The sequence below is a fragment of the Lagopus muta genome, chromosome 3, assembly GCF_023343835.1.
Source record: "Lagopus muta isolate bLagMut1 chromosome 3, bLagMut1 primary, whole genome shotgun sequence".
NCBI lineage: Eukaryota > Metazoa > Chordata > Aves > Galliformes > Phasianidae > Lagopus > Lagopus muta.
Window position 1 is genome coordinate 73,932,931 of NC_064435.1, and position 14,526 is coordinate 73,947,456.

The window sequence follows — 14,526 nt, forward strand, 5'->3', positions numbered from 1 at the left end:
CAATGTGAGTGAACAATGACAGCATTTCATTGTTCTCAAACAGCTGATACACTAGATGTTTTTTCAGTGACCAGGAAACTATATACAGAGGAGCACTGCTGTACAGATGTCTATTTTGCTTTGTTTTTTTAAAGTTTGTCAATTTTAAAAATGTTTTGCATCCTTGCTGACACGTGTACAAATGTGTTGGGGTAACACATACAAGAAAAAAATACTTGGAGAAGAATTACAGGTGACACTGTAAGGCAATTAGGGATTTGTGCCTATGGTTGAATGGTGACAGCCTTCATCTGCAAATTGCAGTAAAATTAGTCCTTTTTGGTACAAGATGAAGATAATTGTGAAGCTTGCTGGATTATCTCCTTATTTATTCATAAATATTAATTGCAATATACTTCAAGACTCAGATCAGAATCTCGTCATCCTGTTATTTTATCTGAAACATTCACGTTTTGTGACTATTCCATGCTGCAAGCTTAAATCTAGTGGAGTTTGAGTTTATTCTTTGTCCTTTCTTATTGTGTGCCTTAGAAATAACCTGAGGGCTCTGTAGTGCTTGTTAAGGCCTGGTTGGTAGTTAAATCACCCACTAATTTCAAGGGGTAGATCCCCAGATCACATGATAGATCTGGGATTACTTCTTAGGAGTGGTGTTATTTTTGATAGTAGAATAGTAGATAGAGAATAGTAGAATACTTTTCTCTTCTCTTGCTCAACTGCATGTTGAGTAAGTTAGAGACACTGAAAGGGGAAAACAACAACCAGGCTTGAATCACTTACACTAGGCACTGATGCAGTAAATTAAAGCAGCTGTACTCTCAGCTTAGGACTTCTGGATACTCTAAGTCTCTTATTCTCTGTTAAGAGGATAAGCCTTGAATACAGCTTAAAATCTCTCATTTTGAAAGTGTGTTCTTGTGATGTATACTTGCTGTACAATTACTCCCATTGTTAGCAGATCTTCCTCAAGCATGATGTTTTCACAGCACAGTTGAATTGAATGAACTTCCAAGTAACTTTAAAGAATGTATGAATATAATTGAATCACTATGATCTTATTTATTTACTCTTAGAATGAATATTACAAAATAAATTTCAGTACCATCACTCAACATATATTCAATTAGTTTTGTCTTTTTTCCTTAGAATATCTTCACATTTTCCGCTAGCTTGTTGGAATCATGTGATGTATCACTTAATTATTGCTATGAATTAACGATTATTAAGAACATGAGCATGAGAAATCAAAATCTAAATCTACTATATTTAACAAGATTTTTAAAGAAAGGATTGTACCAAAGCAATGGTTTTTGCAGCCACTGTGGCCCATGTATAAAAATTGTTTCAAAGTTTGCACTGATAGAGGTAGCAAATCTTAGGTTGGAGGTGGAAAGAAAGAATAATTAGACTGTCTCAGCACAACTACATGAAGAGTTGAAATAGGCAGATGTGTTCTTATTTTTTTGAACGTGGAGAACCTTCATTCTATTAAAAAAATAAAGAAACTTATTATCTTTGCACTAAGTTCATGGTGTGGTTAGGAATAGTTGCTGGAAATGGCTGATGTTCTAGGGTAATGTACTGTATACATTTATTTCTGTACACATTTGTAATGTAGTTGGAGATGTTTGCCTAGGCCAGTTGAGTTGCTCCTTGATGAAGTTAAGTAAGATACTGGACAAATAGACAGAAATCAAGTGAATTTTTAATGTTAATTTCCAATGAACCTCACCAATTTTTTTCACACCTTATGAAGTTGATCTATATCAAGTCCATCTACACTACTGCTGAGCTATCTCACACTTCTGACAAGATACAGTTTTTCAGAAGGGGTAATGATATTAAGTGCACTGTGCCCCGTGTGTGATGGGGTAATTGATTCAGACCATGGTGGCTCCAGGCAGGGAAGTCCATCTCCTTTTGTGAAATGAGAACCTATGCTGGCCATTATGCAAATAAAAACATAAAAGCTTAAGCTCCCTGCAGCTCTTAGTTCACAGAAGTAGTTTATTAAGGAGTACATCTGTCTGACTTCCTTCATCATCCACAAAGCAGTACCTAGTTGTCTTCTGCTGGGTTTATGTTTGCAGTCTCTGGGAACACAGCTGCCTGCTGGCACTTGCTGTTGCTAGAGCAGCAGGAGTTTCTGACAGGGGATTTTGACAAGCCTAATTGCTAGAACTGTTGAGGCTGCCTGCTGCCTGAGATGGTCACAATATCCCTAGGCTATTTTTTTGGCTTAAAAAAATTTTTTTTTGCTTCCTCCTTTTTTAAAGAAAGAGCCTCCTTTCCCTGAACAACTAATTGAATCTGAAAATTAAAATTCAATTGTATATATCTCTTCTACATATAGTTTTAAAATAAAATTATGAGGTTTAATAGAAAATTAGCAATTTAGAGATCAAAAGCCCTTGTGCCAAATTTTACATCCTACCTTATACCTGCTAAGATAAGTGGAGAGGGAGCTTCTTGTAGGCAAGGAAGAGATCCTGATTTTTTTTTTAATCTTTCATCACACCATCTGCAGATAGCAGTATGCAAGACAAATGCCTTGTCAGATAAGCCTAAAACTTATTTAGCAGATTAGAATCTTTTCCAAAATAGCATATGTTAAATGCCAAACATGTCTGGATGGTTATGAGCAAAAAGTAATACCAGGCTAATGTGATAAGATAAAATAAACAGAACCAGTTTTCAGGTTATGCTCAGAAGAAATATGGGCTAATTCATCTCAAGTGCAGGTAGTTTAGGCTATTACTTTCTCTTTAGGATTTGTAGTATCAAAGAAATGTTATTTTTCTTCTTTCTTTTGGTCTCCTGAGTTAAATGCCTGTTTTATCCTATTATGTGATAGGCCAGCTAGAGTAGCAATACAGAATGGAAAGAGAATGGGTAGATGAGTTTTACCTGAGGTTTCAAATTTTTTTTTTTTTTTTTTCAGTAAAGTATTGCAAAAGCTCAATTCATAGTGCCAAAATAACTGTGGTAGGGGAGAACGTTTAAGCCTTTCCTGGGCGATTTCCCTGCCAGTGTGTCCGGAGTGGGAGTTAGTGGATTTATTAAGCCATTTGGTGATCTTTGGAAGACCCTCTCAACCACTTATCCTCTGCTGGTGGATTCCCTATTGCTCCCTGCTAGTTCCCATGACAGCATCAGTAGTCATGGGACATGTAGAGGGGCATGGTTCTGCACTGCAAATAGCAGGAGTTACAGTTGAGTGATATAGAAATCTGTGCAATAGCATCATAGTGAGATACTGTTGTATTACTAGAACTCAAAAATCTCCATATGTTGACAGTGGAAGCTAAAGCATTGTGATAAGATTATTGAGAGGAATACTTAAGAATTTGTATTTTTTTCCTCCAGTGTTCCCAAGCCAGCCTTATGATACAGTACTGAGCAAGATAGACTAAAAATTCCGTTGCTTACCAGACAAGAAAAAGCTGACAATCTCAGAGGAAAAATTAAATCTTTCTGCAGATACAGTGCATGGGGAACCGTGTCCTGTAATAGAATAAATACTGTTGGTGCTAGTTGGCCTGGATCCAACTGCACCTCCTGAAGGAGTTGTTTCAGACCCTCCTGCTGTCAGTGATTGAGAGCTTGCTTCTAGCCACCATCTTGATTTATTCAGAGCTTGTTCATCTACCAGCCTCTTTGTTTATCTGAATTACTTTTTTTCTCTCTGTTTTTTTTCATCCTGATTTATTTGCAGAGAATGTTTCTATTTTCTTCTTGGCCTCTTGTGTTGTTAATCATGCCAAGTTCCTTTAATTTTTTATTGGCCTACTTGCTCTCATCTTCAGTCAGTATAAATTTGTGGAAGATTAACATGTGACAGTAGTATACACTGCATTCCATAAGGGATTTTTCACCTAACAGTCAAACACTTTGGGTTGACAGTCCTCCATAGGAAGGCTGCTCTGAAAGTAATGCATCCTATTTTATTATTTTGACTCACGACTTCAGAGGCAGATGTTGGTGATATGGCAGTAGAGATTTAACCTTCCTGTCATTATTCCATTACATTTTGTTGCTGTGCAACAGCTGGTAGTAGAGAGGTAGTCTGATAAAGTGGATTTTGACATGGAGGTGAATATGAAGCAAAAGTGTGGAACTGAATTCATCCATGCAGAAAACATTGCAACCATTGACATTCATCGATGCTTGTTGAATGTTTACAGAGACCAAATTGGATGTGAGCATGGTGGGGAGGTGGGTGATGCATTTCAGCAGCAGTGAAAACAGTGGCTCACTTCTGGAGGTGCTATGTTGAAAAACAGTGCTTTGTAGCTGACAATTTTCTCTACTAGGCAGAGTTATTGTGGTCTTCGTATCTTGCCATTTCCTTAGAAATAAATAGGAAGCATTACTTTCAGAGCTACCTATGTTGAAGTTGATACAGGATGTAATTGAAACAAAAAAAAAAAGTGTTTTACAGGGAAGGATATCAAGCAGCTATGAAATGGAAATAAAGTATTTAATAAATACACTTTTAATAAATGAGAGCAAGAAAACTCTAAGTAAAAAGACTGTTTCTTAATTTTAAAATAACTGTACCAATGGTAATTTACTGTTTTCTTTCGGAGAGGAAACTGCTAGGTCAGCTACTTGCTTTTTCTCATCTGTAATAATTGGCACTCACTGTTCAAAATTTTTCAAGTCTTGATGGGTGGTAAGACTTATTGATCTCACCTAGCTCTGATTTTGCTGCTTCTCATGAAGCTACTTTCTCTGCTTGACATTGTGATTCTCAATGCTCTGCTTCTCATCTGCATATCCATGCTTCACACAACTATTCCCTCTGCTCACTGCTCCCACTAACTGTGCATCATATCTCTTTTGCTAGCTGTGCTTCATAGTGCTTTACTCGTGATTTTTTTCATCTCATCTTTTTCTTCACTGTGTTAGCTGTTCTAGCCAATTTCAGCAGCTTTGCCAGCATGGTGAACTGACCCCAGCCAGCAATTACACACCTACTAGCCACTCATTCCCTCATACTGGGTCAAGATAAAGACAGTCTAATGAGTGAAAAGGAAAAACAGAAGAAAAAAAGAAAACCCAATATATGCAAAAGAAATACATCGCCAGCAGACCAATCCCTAACTACTCTCTAAGAAACAACTATTTTGGAAAATCTGCCGACCTAGTTTTATTTTTGATCCTCTTGCCAAACCCCAGCCTCCTCTCTGGGGATAGAATGAGAAGCACAGAAGACCACGATTCTGTACAAGACTGTTCATAAAGAGCTAAAAGTTTTGTGTATTAACTTTGTTCTTACCAGAAGTCTAAAACACATCACTACCGAGGCTACTACGAAGAAAACTGACTCCATCTCAACAGGCGTAGTATAGCTAGTAACTTTTGTTTTAGAAGAGAAGACAGCACAGAAAAACGTGTAAGGAATACAATCATGTTTGATAACTACTGTATCTCCTACTTTTCAGGAAGCTCTTATACTAAAAGCAAAGCATTTCCTTTTCAAAAATGTCTTGGAAATATACAGCAGTCTTCGTTGAAATTAAAGGATTGATCAAGCTCTCTTTTGAAGTTATGGGGCTGAAAAATCTTTAATCGCGAACCTTCTTTAAGTCAGTGTTTGCCACATGGACTTATATTCTTCGCCCAAAGGCAGTTAGATAAGTATTACTGAAGATGTCTAAAGCAAATCAGGAGATGAGTTTTCCTGCCAACAGCTTTCTGGTAGACCTCATAGTAGTTATATTTCAAGCTTTGTGTCAGATGTATATTCACACTGTTCCAGAAAAAAAATGGTGTTTGGAGGACAAAATGGTGACTGAATGAGGAGCAGAAAGGATTTTTGAGGTAAGTGATCTAAGCAGTTATTTTTGTTTTAAATTTCTTCACCTGTATCCTTGATAGGCATTTTGAACTGTTATTTGATGTGGATTTTATGATTTTTTTACATTTTATACTAGCCATTTTTAAGATACAGATGGTTTAGGTAACTGAGAACCTCTATGTAGGTACAGCATATATATAAATTAAAGGCTCAAGTTAGAATTTTGAGTTTAGATCACCTGTTTGTGTTATGAGAAAAGCTTACCTGTTTAAATAAAAACATAAAGGTAGGAAAGCTCTCACAAAAACAGTAAAGAGAGGTTAAGCAGAAAATGCAAGTAATTTGCATTGAGATAATTTGATCCTTTGCAGAAGATATAAAATTAAAATTTCTTTTTGCTATTAAAAACTATGATTCCTGTGGATAAGGTTTTGTTATGTGCCTACAATATCCTGGACTTGGAGGGCTGTCCATATTACGCTAATGAAATTATTCTCATTTCATGCACATCTGCCATATGCTTATTTTTGTCATCACAAGCAACCACTTGGAAACACATTCCAAACCTTAATTTCAAACATGTTCTTTATTTAATGTAACAAATTGAAGTCATATCTGAACTATTGTCTTGAGTTCTTATTGTCTTTATTATTCTATTACCCCCCCTCTCCTAATCCCTATGCGTTTTGGGGATTTTGCAGCTCAGAGGTTGTACAATCAATGAGTATACAGATGTTATGTTATGTAATATACAGATGAGGTGTACCAGAGAACTTGGCTACAAAGTTATTACACCAAAGCAGAAAAGATGGGACACTTACCCATATCCTAGGCTTACTTATGAAACTCCAGAAGAGATTCTTCCCCCACTGGTAGTCAGATCTTAAATGGGTCTAGGAGAGGTGGAGCCAGGCTCCACCCCTTCTGGCAGCACAGGTGAATTACCTTCACCTGTGCTCCCATGGCTGACTCATTGCTTGCCTCAGGTAAGGTCAGGTCAGGTTCAGGCCATGATTCAGTAGTTCCCGTATAGAAGTCCGTACAAAATTTATTCTATGTAATTAAGAAGATGTAGAATGCTAAAAATGCACAAAAATCATATTAACTTGTAGGAAGTCATTGTACCTTTTGAATGCCTCTGCACAAATATAGACTTTGGTATAATGTTCCACCTACATGTGTTGCTAATAAACATATATTGAGAGAGAGGAACAAATGCACAGTGATTTATGAGTCACTGGTAGGAGTAAACTCCAACATATTTATAGTAATATATGTCTTGTTTTGCTTCATGGGAAATAGCTGTTTTACACATTAATTATTTTCATTTAAAACGTTAAAACCCATCTCTCTTTTGCTGCACGTCAAGCTCTTAAATACATGTGAGTGCTTCTTTGAAAGCAATGCTCCCATTTTATTATGTTTGCCTGTAATGTCAGAGGCAGATATTGATGATATGGCAGTGAAGAGGCTAAACCTTAGCACCAATATTCTGTTACATTTTGTTGCTGCGTGACAAGTGGCAGTAGAGGGGAAGTTTGACTAAAATGGCATCTGACATGGTGGTGCATATGAAGCAAAGGTGTTTCATTGAATTCCTCCGTGTGGAAAAAACGCCATCCACTGACATTAATCGATGATTGCTGAGACCAAAACAGTGCATGTGAGCGCTGAGGCAGATGGTACCATGGTTGCAGTAATGTGAAAGACAAATCATGTTCCACACAGCAATGCACAGTTGTCACATCAAAAGATGAAGAGCAAATTGGCTAATGATAGTGACTATGTTGAAAAATAGTCTTTTGTAGTTGAGAATTTCCTCTATCCAATCATGTAATTATGCTCTTTGTATCTGTTGCAGTTTCCAGGGAAATATATAGGAGCCGTTATTTTCAGAATGACTTATGTAAGTTAAATAAGTAAACCACTCCCTCACAGGTTTGATCCAGACAGTGACGAAGTAGTTACTCTAATTCTCTATCATTCTGTAGAGTAATAGATACAAATTATCCTGTGCCCTGATTTATCAGTCCAATAAAATGACCAGTATTCTTCAGAATGCCTGTGACGGGATTTCTTCGATTACAACAATGTATGGGGACAAGCCCATAGTTACAAAAATTAGCTAGAAATCATTCACTTGTTGTGGTTTATCTTGATATATGAACTCTATGCAAATACAGTAGCAAGTAGAATGTTTTAAAGTGTGAGGGTCTTCTGTGTATAGACTTCCTACATTTGTGTATGTTGTGTAAGGTTTTGTAAACAATAAACACTGCAACCTATTAGGCTGCAAACAAGGTACATTTGCTTAAAGTCCAGGTGTGGGGAATTGCATGTTCTAATAATCAAGGAAAAGTCAGGATCCATTACTACAAAAAGTGCTGATTATCTTTGTTGCAAAGGCAATGAATTGACTTCTTATTTATTTAGTTAGTTAGTTTCTGGTGTCTCAAATATATCAGTTACACTTCTTTACTTCTACTGTGAGTGAACAGTGATCAACTTTTCATTAAGTGGCTATCCAGAGTACCAGAAAAAAAATATTCATGCAGCTTATTTCCTTTCTTAATCTATGAGTTAGACATAATAATTTTAGGAGCTTTTATCTTTTGCCCTGTAACTAGTGCCCTGAGCTGGATTCTGAATTATGTTTTACCACTGTTGCGAGTTAGTAACGCAATACAGGGTTCTCTTGCCAGGAAGATTTCTTTATTGCTGTACTGATCATGATCATGACGTATATCTCTCTCTCTCTACTTTCTAAAGCAAGCCTTTTATATTCTAACATGCATATTCACTACATTTCCACTAACAATCCATTGGCTAGAAAGCAAGCAAATTCCATAACAAGTCTTCATAATCAGCAGAGTTTATCTTATGGCTAGGTACAAAACACCCCTGTTTATTCGGACCCTCTACCTCCTTTCCAGAGCCTCATTATCAATTACTCGAGACTCGATGAGGCCAAGCTGACCTCTCCATCTCCCATATCTCCCCCTTCTTTACCTAATGAAAAAAGCATGCAGTTTGGCCTCAACTCTCCCACACACCACTTAAAGTATGAGGTTCTCTTCTCTTCGGTTGTTTTTTTAATTCTCTATGCCCATGAAAGCACTACCATGGGAATGTTTCCTTTGTGCTTACCTGAGAATTATTCAGGTATTTCCCCTCCTCTTGAGGAGTCAGTCTGAAAACTTGCAGCACATTTGTCTACTGAGACAAGACATAGTTCACTGCAAATGACTTGGATGCGTCTGTCATCTATTCTCCTGTCCTGGGACAATTCCAATTACTCTTCTACTAGACCACACTTCTTCTGAGAAGACTTGGTAGTTAATTTATAATGTTGTACCTTGTTAAACCATCCGGTGTTGCAGCAAATTGCACTATCCAAGAATGAAAACATTTCCAGGACTGTTTTCCTCTATGCTAGATGCTGAAATCCTCACAATTTTTATACTTTTACGACAAAATTTTGAGTCATCTTTGATTCATTGGCAGCTTGCTAGAGAAGTAAATCTGCTGTCTTCTGTATTCATCTGAAGAGCGAAGGAGTTACAAATATCTCTTTCAAAATATCTCCTTTCACTGAGTAACTAGGTGGCTGCTTCTATTTTTCCTCCTTATAATGGAAACAAGAAAATACAGCGCAGGTGGAGGTTCTCCTAGCACTGTTTCTTGTCTTGGACAGCTGGTTCATGCCTGGGGGAAATCGTAAACATAAGGCAAGCACAGAATGGCATTTCCACTGAAATTGAATTCAGCATCTAGGAGAATATATGAGCAGGTGATACACCTGAGTAGGTGCTTTAAGAACCGAAGAAATATCTTTGTAGTATCTTGGTATGATAGACATGATGTTACTTGTTCAGAGTAAATTTATGACAATATCTACAAAAAAAAAATGTCAGCCTTCCACCTTCAACTTCTTGTAGCAGAAAAAATGGTATCGGAAGATTGGGAGCTTTAATTTGTTTTAAATATTGTTTCAACCTTCCGGTTTCTCTGTTGACCTGACTGTTGGTTTTGTTTTCTTTGTTTGTTTTGAATACACTCATTCTATATATAACGTGTTTGATTACAGTCATGGTTTTCCATCCCAGGACATCATTCACGTCTTGCTTTCAATCACTTTGCCGTGAACATCATGAGGTTCGAGTAATTCAAATTCAAGGTCTTGCACTTTTGTCTCAGCAATCCCCACTGTCAATACATGCTGAAAGATGAAAGAACAAGAGCACAGCCCTGCTGAAAAGAACTTGGGAATACTGGCGGATGAGAAGCTGGATGTGAGCCAGCAGTATGACCTCACAGCCCAGAAGGTCAACCATATCCTGGGTTGTATCAAAAGAAACGTGACCAGCAGGTTGAGGGAGCTGATCCTTCCTCTCTGCTCTGCACCAGTGAGACTTCACCTGTAGTAATGCGTCCAGGTGTGCAGTTCTTGAACAGGAGAGATATGAACATGTTGCAGCACATCCAGAGAAGGGCCACTAAAATGATCCAAAGGATGAAACACCTCCCTAGTGAGAACAGGCTGAGAGAGCTGGAATTGTTCATACTGAAGAAGAGAAGGCTCCAGGGAAACCTGCAAGTTGCATTTCAGTTTCTAAAGGGGGTGGTTATGAGAAAGAGAGAGACTCTTTCACAGGTCTACTGTGATAATGAAAGGGGAAATGGTTTGAAACTAAAAGGCAGCAGATTTAAATTGGATGTGAGGAAGAAGTTTTTTATGGTAAGTGGGAAGGCACTGGAATAGATTGCCCAGAAAGTTGGTGGATACCCTGTCACTGGAGAGATTCAAGGGCAGGCTGGAGGGGGCTCTGAGCAACAAGAGCTAGCTGTAGGTGTCCCTGTAGTCTACAGAGGAGTTGGACCAAGTGAGATCCCTTTCATTCTAAGATCCCTTCCAACTCTAACAATTCTATGAATTACAAAAATATTGTTTGGTCCTAATGTACTCAGTTTGAACTAATCTTTCCTATATTCCCCCCTTTTGTTGATTTTATGCATTTCTAACTCATCTTGGCCTAATTTAGATTTTAAAATCTTCAAGGAAAGGGCTTTAACCTTTTACAGTCTTTCAAGGATCATGCAATGTTAATGAGTTTTATAAATATTTAATAATAATAATATTTTTTAATAATAGAAAGTTCTACAGCTTTCAGAATATTCTGTGATATTGCTACTTTAAATATTGACACTCAGAATCAAATTTCTGAAATAACGCTCCTTTTTTTCCTACTTACCTGTATGACCAATATGATAGCTAAATATATGTTAGGTATTGATTATACAATGCACTGTGTTCACATAGACTCCTAAATCTGTGTGGTTGCTGCCTACATAAATCTTACTGAAACCCATGTAGATAGGAGGGCTTATATGTGTATTGCAGGAGCCTGCAAATCAAGCATATGAATAACTGTCTGCCCAGGAGTTTCTTTGCAAAATTGCAGATACAGAAATGGAGGTCTAGATTAACCTGGCACACTGCAGTAGAGCTGTAAACAAGGGACTCCCACAGCTGCTCTCTGAAGTAGGCAGAAATCTTACACCTATCAGACTGCACACTGTGTATTCACCATGTCACACTAAACTGATTTATTGACAAGTTTAGTATGACTCAATCAACACAGAATTTTACAGCCCACCAACTAGCTAGTTTGGGGAATTGGGATGCATCACTTGTTCCTTCATCTTCCCTAAAATCAAGGGATCCAGATAACAAAGACTTCAGCTTCCCACTTTCCTTCCAGTCTAGGTAGTAACAGCTGATGGGGCCACATAATAACTGAGACCCAATATTCAAAGTTCTGATGTTTCTGCTTGTAAATTAAATTCCTGTTTCCAGGGTCATTGGCTTGCAACCAGCTCACATAATAGTTGGGTTTGTTATCATGTGGGCAAGATGATAAAACCTAAGTTTCTGTTTTGTTTTTGTAGTAGTTGTTATTGTTGCTACTGTTAGAAAAGTTCAGAGTGTTTTTTTATGTCTGCTTTCATGAAAAATTAGATTTAAGCAGCTGGAAGCACATACAGGAGGTGCTAACAGATTTAAAATGCAGCAAAGACTATAAAAGTGAAAAGGACATGCTGTGCAGACGTGTAAAGATTATTTAAAGAAGATATTTTAGCTGTCTCACAGAAAGTAGTACTTAACATTTGCAGGTGCACTGGCATCCAGATCTTATGCTGATTGTCTGCTGCAAACACCACTGTCATTAGCAGTAATAACTCACTGTTTCTAATCTGTAGCTCAGGCTCTTCAGTTTTGTTAGTAATTTGAGCTATGTTTCATAATAGCATGTGAAACAGGTTTCTGAGTATTGGCTTCTTTGCTCTCACAGAGCCTTTTGGCACCTTCTTTTTTTTTTCTCTTGACTGTACTATCACTTAGGTATATTCCTGATTATATGCACATAGCTAATTTATTTTCATGTGAGGAGATTCTGCCAATTGGATATCTCTTCGTCTCTATTTCTGTTGCAAGAGCCCTTCTTAAATAGCAGAGAGTGGAAATAACATCTTCATGCATTTTTGATGTGTTTTTGCAGTTTTTTCATCAATTTTAAATGTATAATAACTTCAAATAATTATTCATTTATATAATTAAAACAGCATGTATGTGTTTTTATAAGTGCAAAAAAAAAAAAAAACATATGTTTTTATTTACTGTTGTTGTAACTGCTGTTTCTGTGGGCATTATTAAAGGTTATTGTCAGTATCAGGCGTTTGCTTAAAGAATCCCACTCTGTGAAGATGTCAGTAAGATAAAAAGAATTTTTTCTTGTCCTTGCTTAAATGTCTTAAATTCAGCAAGAACGTTTACAGTAAGGAAACAAAAATTCAGTATTATTAAGAAAGTACATTCTGTATTTGCTTTCTGTTACTATCATAAGCCTTTTAGGGTGTGGCTTTTATCACATCTAAAAATCACTAGTGCTAGCGTCCTTCCTTTTCACGTTTGTTCATTAGCTACCATGGTTTATAGTTTAGTCTGGAGTACTCTTTTCATAGTTCTTCTTGCACTGTCTGTATAAATCACTGTGCCATTCCATTTTGCAGTTCCCTATTCGAAAATGAAATCCTCACTCCAGGGAAATCAGTGGCAAAGTACATCAACTTCACTAAGCGAAGAATTTCATTCAACCAGATCCCTATTCTTCAGTCTCTCAGTTTGACACAGTATATCCTTATGTCAGGAATTCAGAATGGAACATTTGTTTTCTGCTCTTTGCTATCTGATTCTATCAAATCTTGCATAGAAGTTGGATCAGATTGTACTGTATGACTGACATCAAGGCAAATTGCAGATATTTCCAGAAAGAGAAGCCAGTGCAGATAACTCATTTTCATGCTGACCAAGGCTTTAATGTCACTGGAAGTCGTCAGAACGAATGTCACTAAGCTGAGCTAGCAAACTGAAGTTCATTCGCTAATTGTTTTAGTCTTGTTATCGTGTCAAGACACTATTGTAAGTACATTGTCTTCTCTCTTCTTGTTGCTGGTACTTTAGACAGCTACTGAGAAAAATTTCAACATGGTTCATTTTATTTTTTTTATTGTCACATTTTATCAATAAAATGTATTACTGTCTTTTTTCTGTGTGTGCTCTGAAAGCTCTTGAAGCATGTGCCATATTGTGAAGTGGCAGATCAGATGGCAGCCAAGTTATTTTTTCTAAAGGACGGAGGTTTTTTGAGTAGATGTTTTTGCAGTAAAATGCTCTATCTTCTTGAGAAAAGGAATCAAAATATCCTTGATTAGTAGTAGTCATCCCCAGTTCGAGAAGATTTTTTCAGCCTGGTTAAGGTCAGTAGCGTAGGAGGCAATGCAACAGAGAGGTATCTTGTTTCAGTGATGCTTGCTATTTGGAACAAGATGTTATTTGGTATAAACGAGAACTGAGACAAGAGCAACAGAGTTTAGCTCATAGTTACTATTTACTATTAAGAAAAAAAACTTTCATTTCATTTCATTTTTTTGGGGGGGAGGGAAGGAATGATGATTTTTCAGTATCCTGTAGGGCTTTGTGATTATATTTCCAGTGGAGATAAGTCTCCATTAAGTTTCTTGTGTGATTTTAACCAAGTTTTGTACTTCATTTTGTTTTCTTCTAACTTCATTTACTACATAACATAAACAAAAATCCTTTTAAAAAGATTTTTCTATCAGCTCTTTCAGGCTTCATCAAGACACCAGAACTTCACTGCTTTTTTTATTACTGCTATCATTTTAGTTCATCCTTTTTAGAACTGGCAAGGTTATGTTATATCACTGGCCTTAATTAGATGTTCTTTGCATTTTATTGAACGTGTTCAAGTATTCTTATAAAGAAGGTATACTTTTATGAATTGTAACTGCTGTCTGAAAGTTATTTTACCTATAGGGTCTCATGGTTTTAAACTGAAGGACTACTTAATATACATAGTTCCTGCATACCTAAGAATGTGTCTGTATCTACCTATCTGTTCATCTGTTTTATTTGTATTTTTGCTTCCTTTAGCTCAGGACACCTGTACTAACCACCTGCACTTTGCAGGCAACTTATAACTTAAAGTGATTCTCTGCTGAAGATTTAATTACCTGTACTTAGTTGCTGTTTCTCAAACTGTTTCAAGATGTAATTAGTTGAAACTTTAATCACATTGCAGTACTTGTATGTGTGTGTGCTTGCAGGGGGATTAAACATGAAGTGACATAGTGATTAGTAAACA

The 14,526-nt window shown here is 36.9% G+C and overlaps 1 long non-coding RNA gene across 1 annotated transcript in view; it reads left to right on the forward strand.

Annotated features, from left to right (window-relative positions):
• Positions 1-13,236, forward strand: part of LOC125690735 (uncharacterized) — a 38,707-nt gene extending 25,471 nt beyond the window's left edge. The window contains exons 2-3 of the long non-coding RNA XR_007375764.1: positions 4,912-5,826; positions 12,875-13,236. This is a non-coding gene — a long non-coding RNA (uncharacterized LOC125690735). The remainder of the gene's footprint in view (positions 1-4,911; positions 5,827-12,874) is intronic.
• The last annotated feature ends 1,290 nt before the right edge of the window (positions 13,237-14,526 follow it).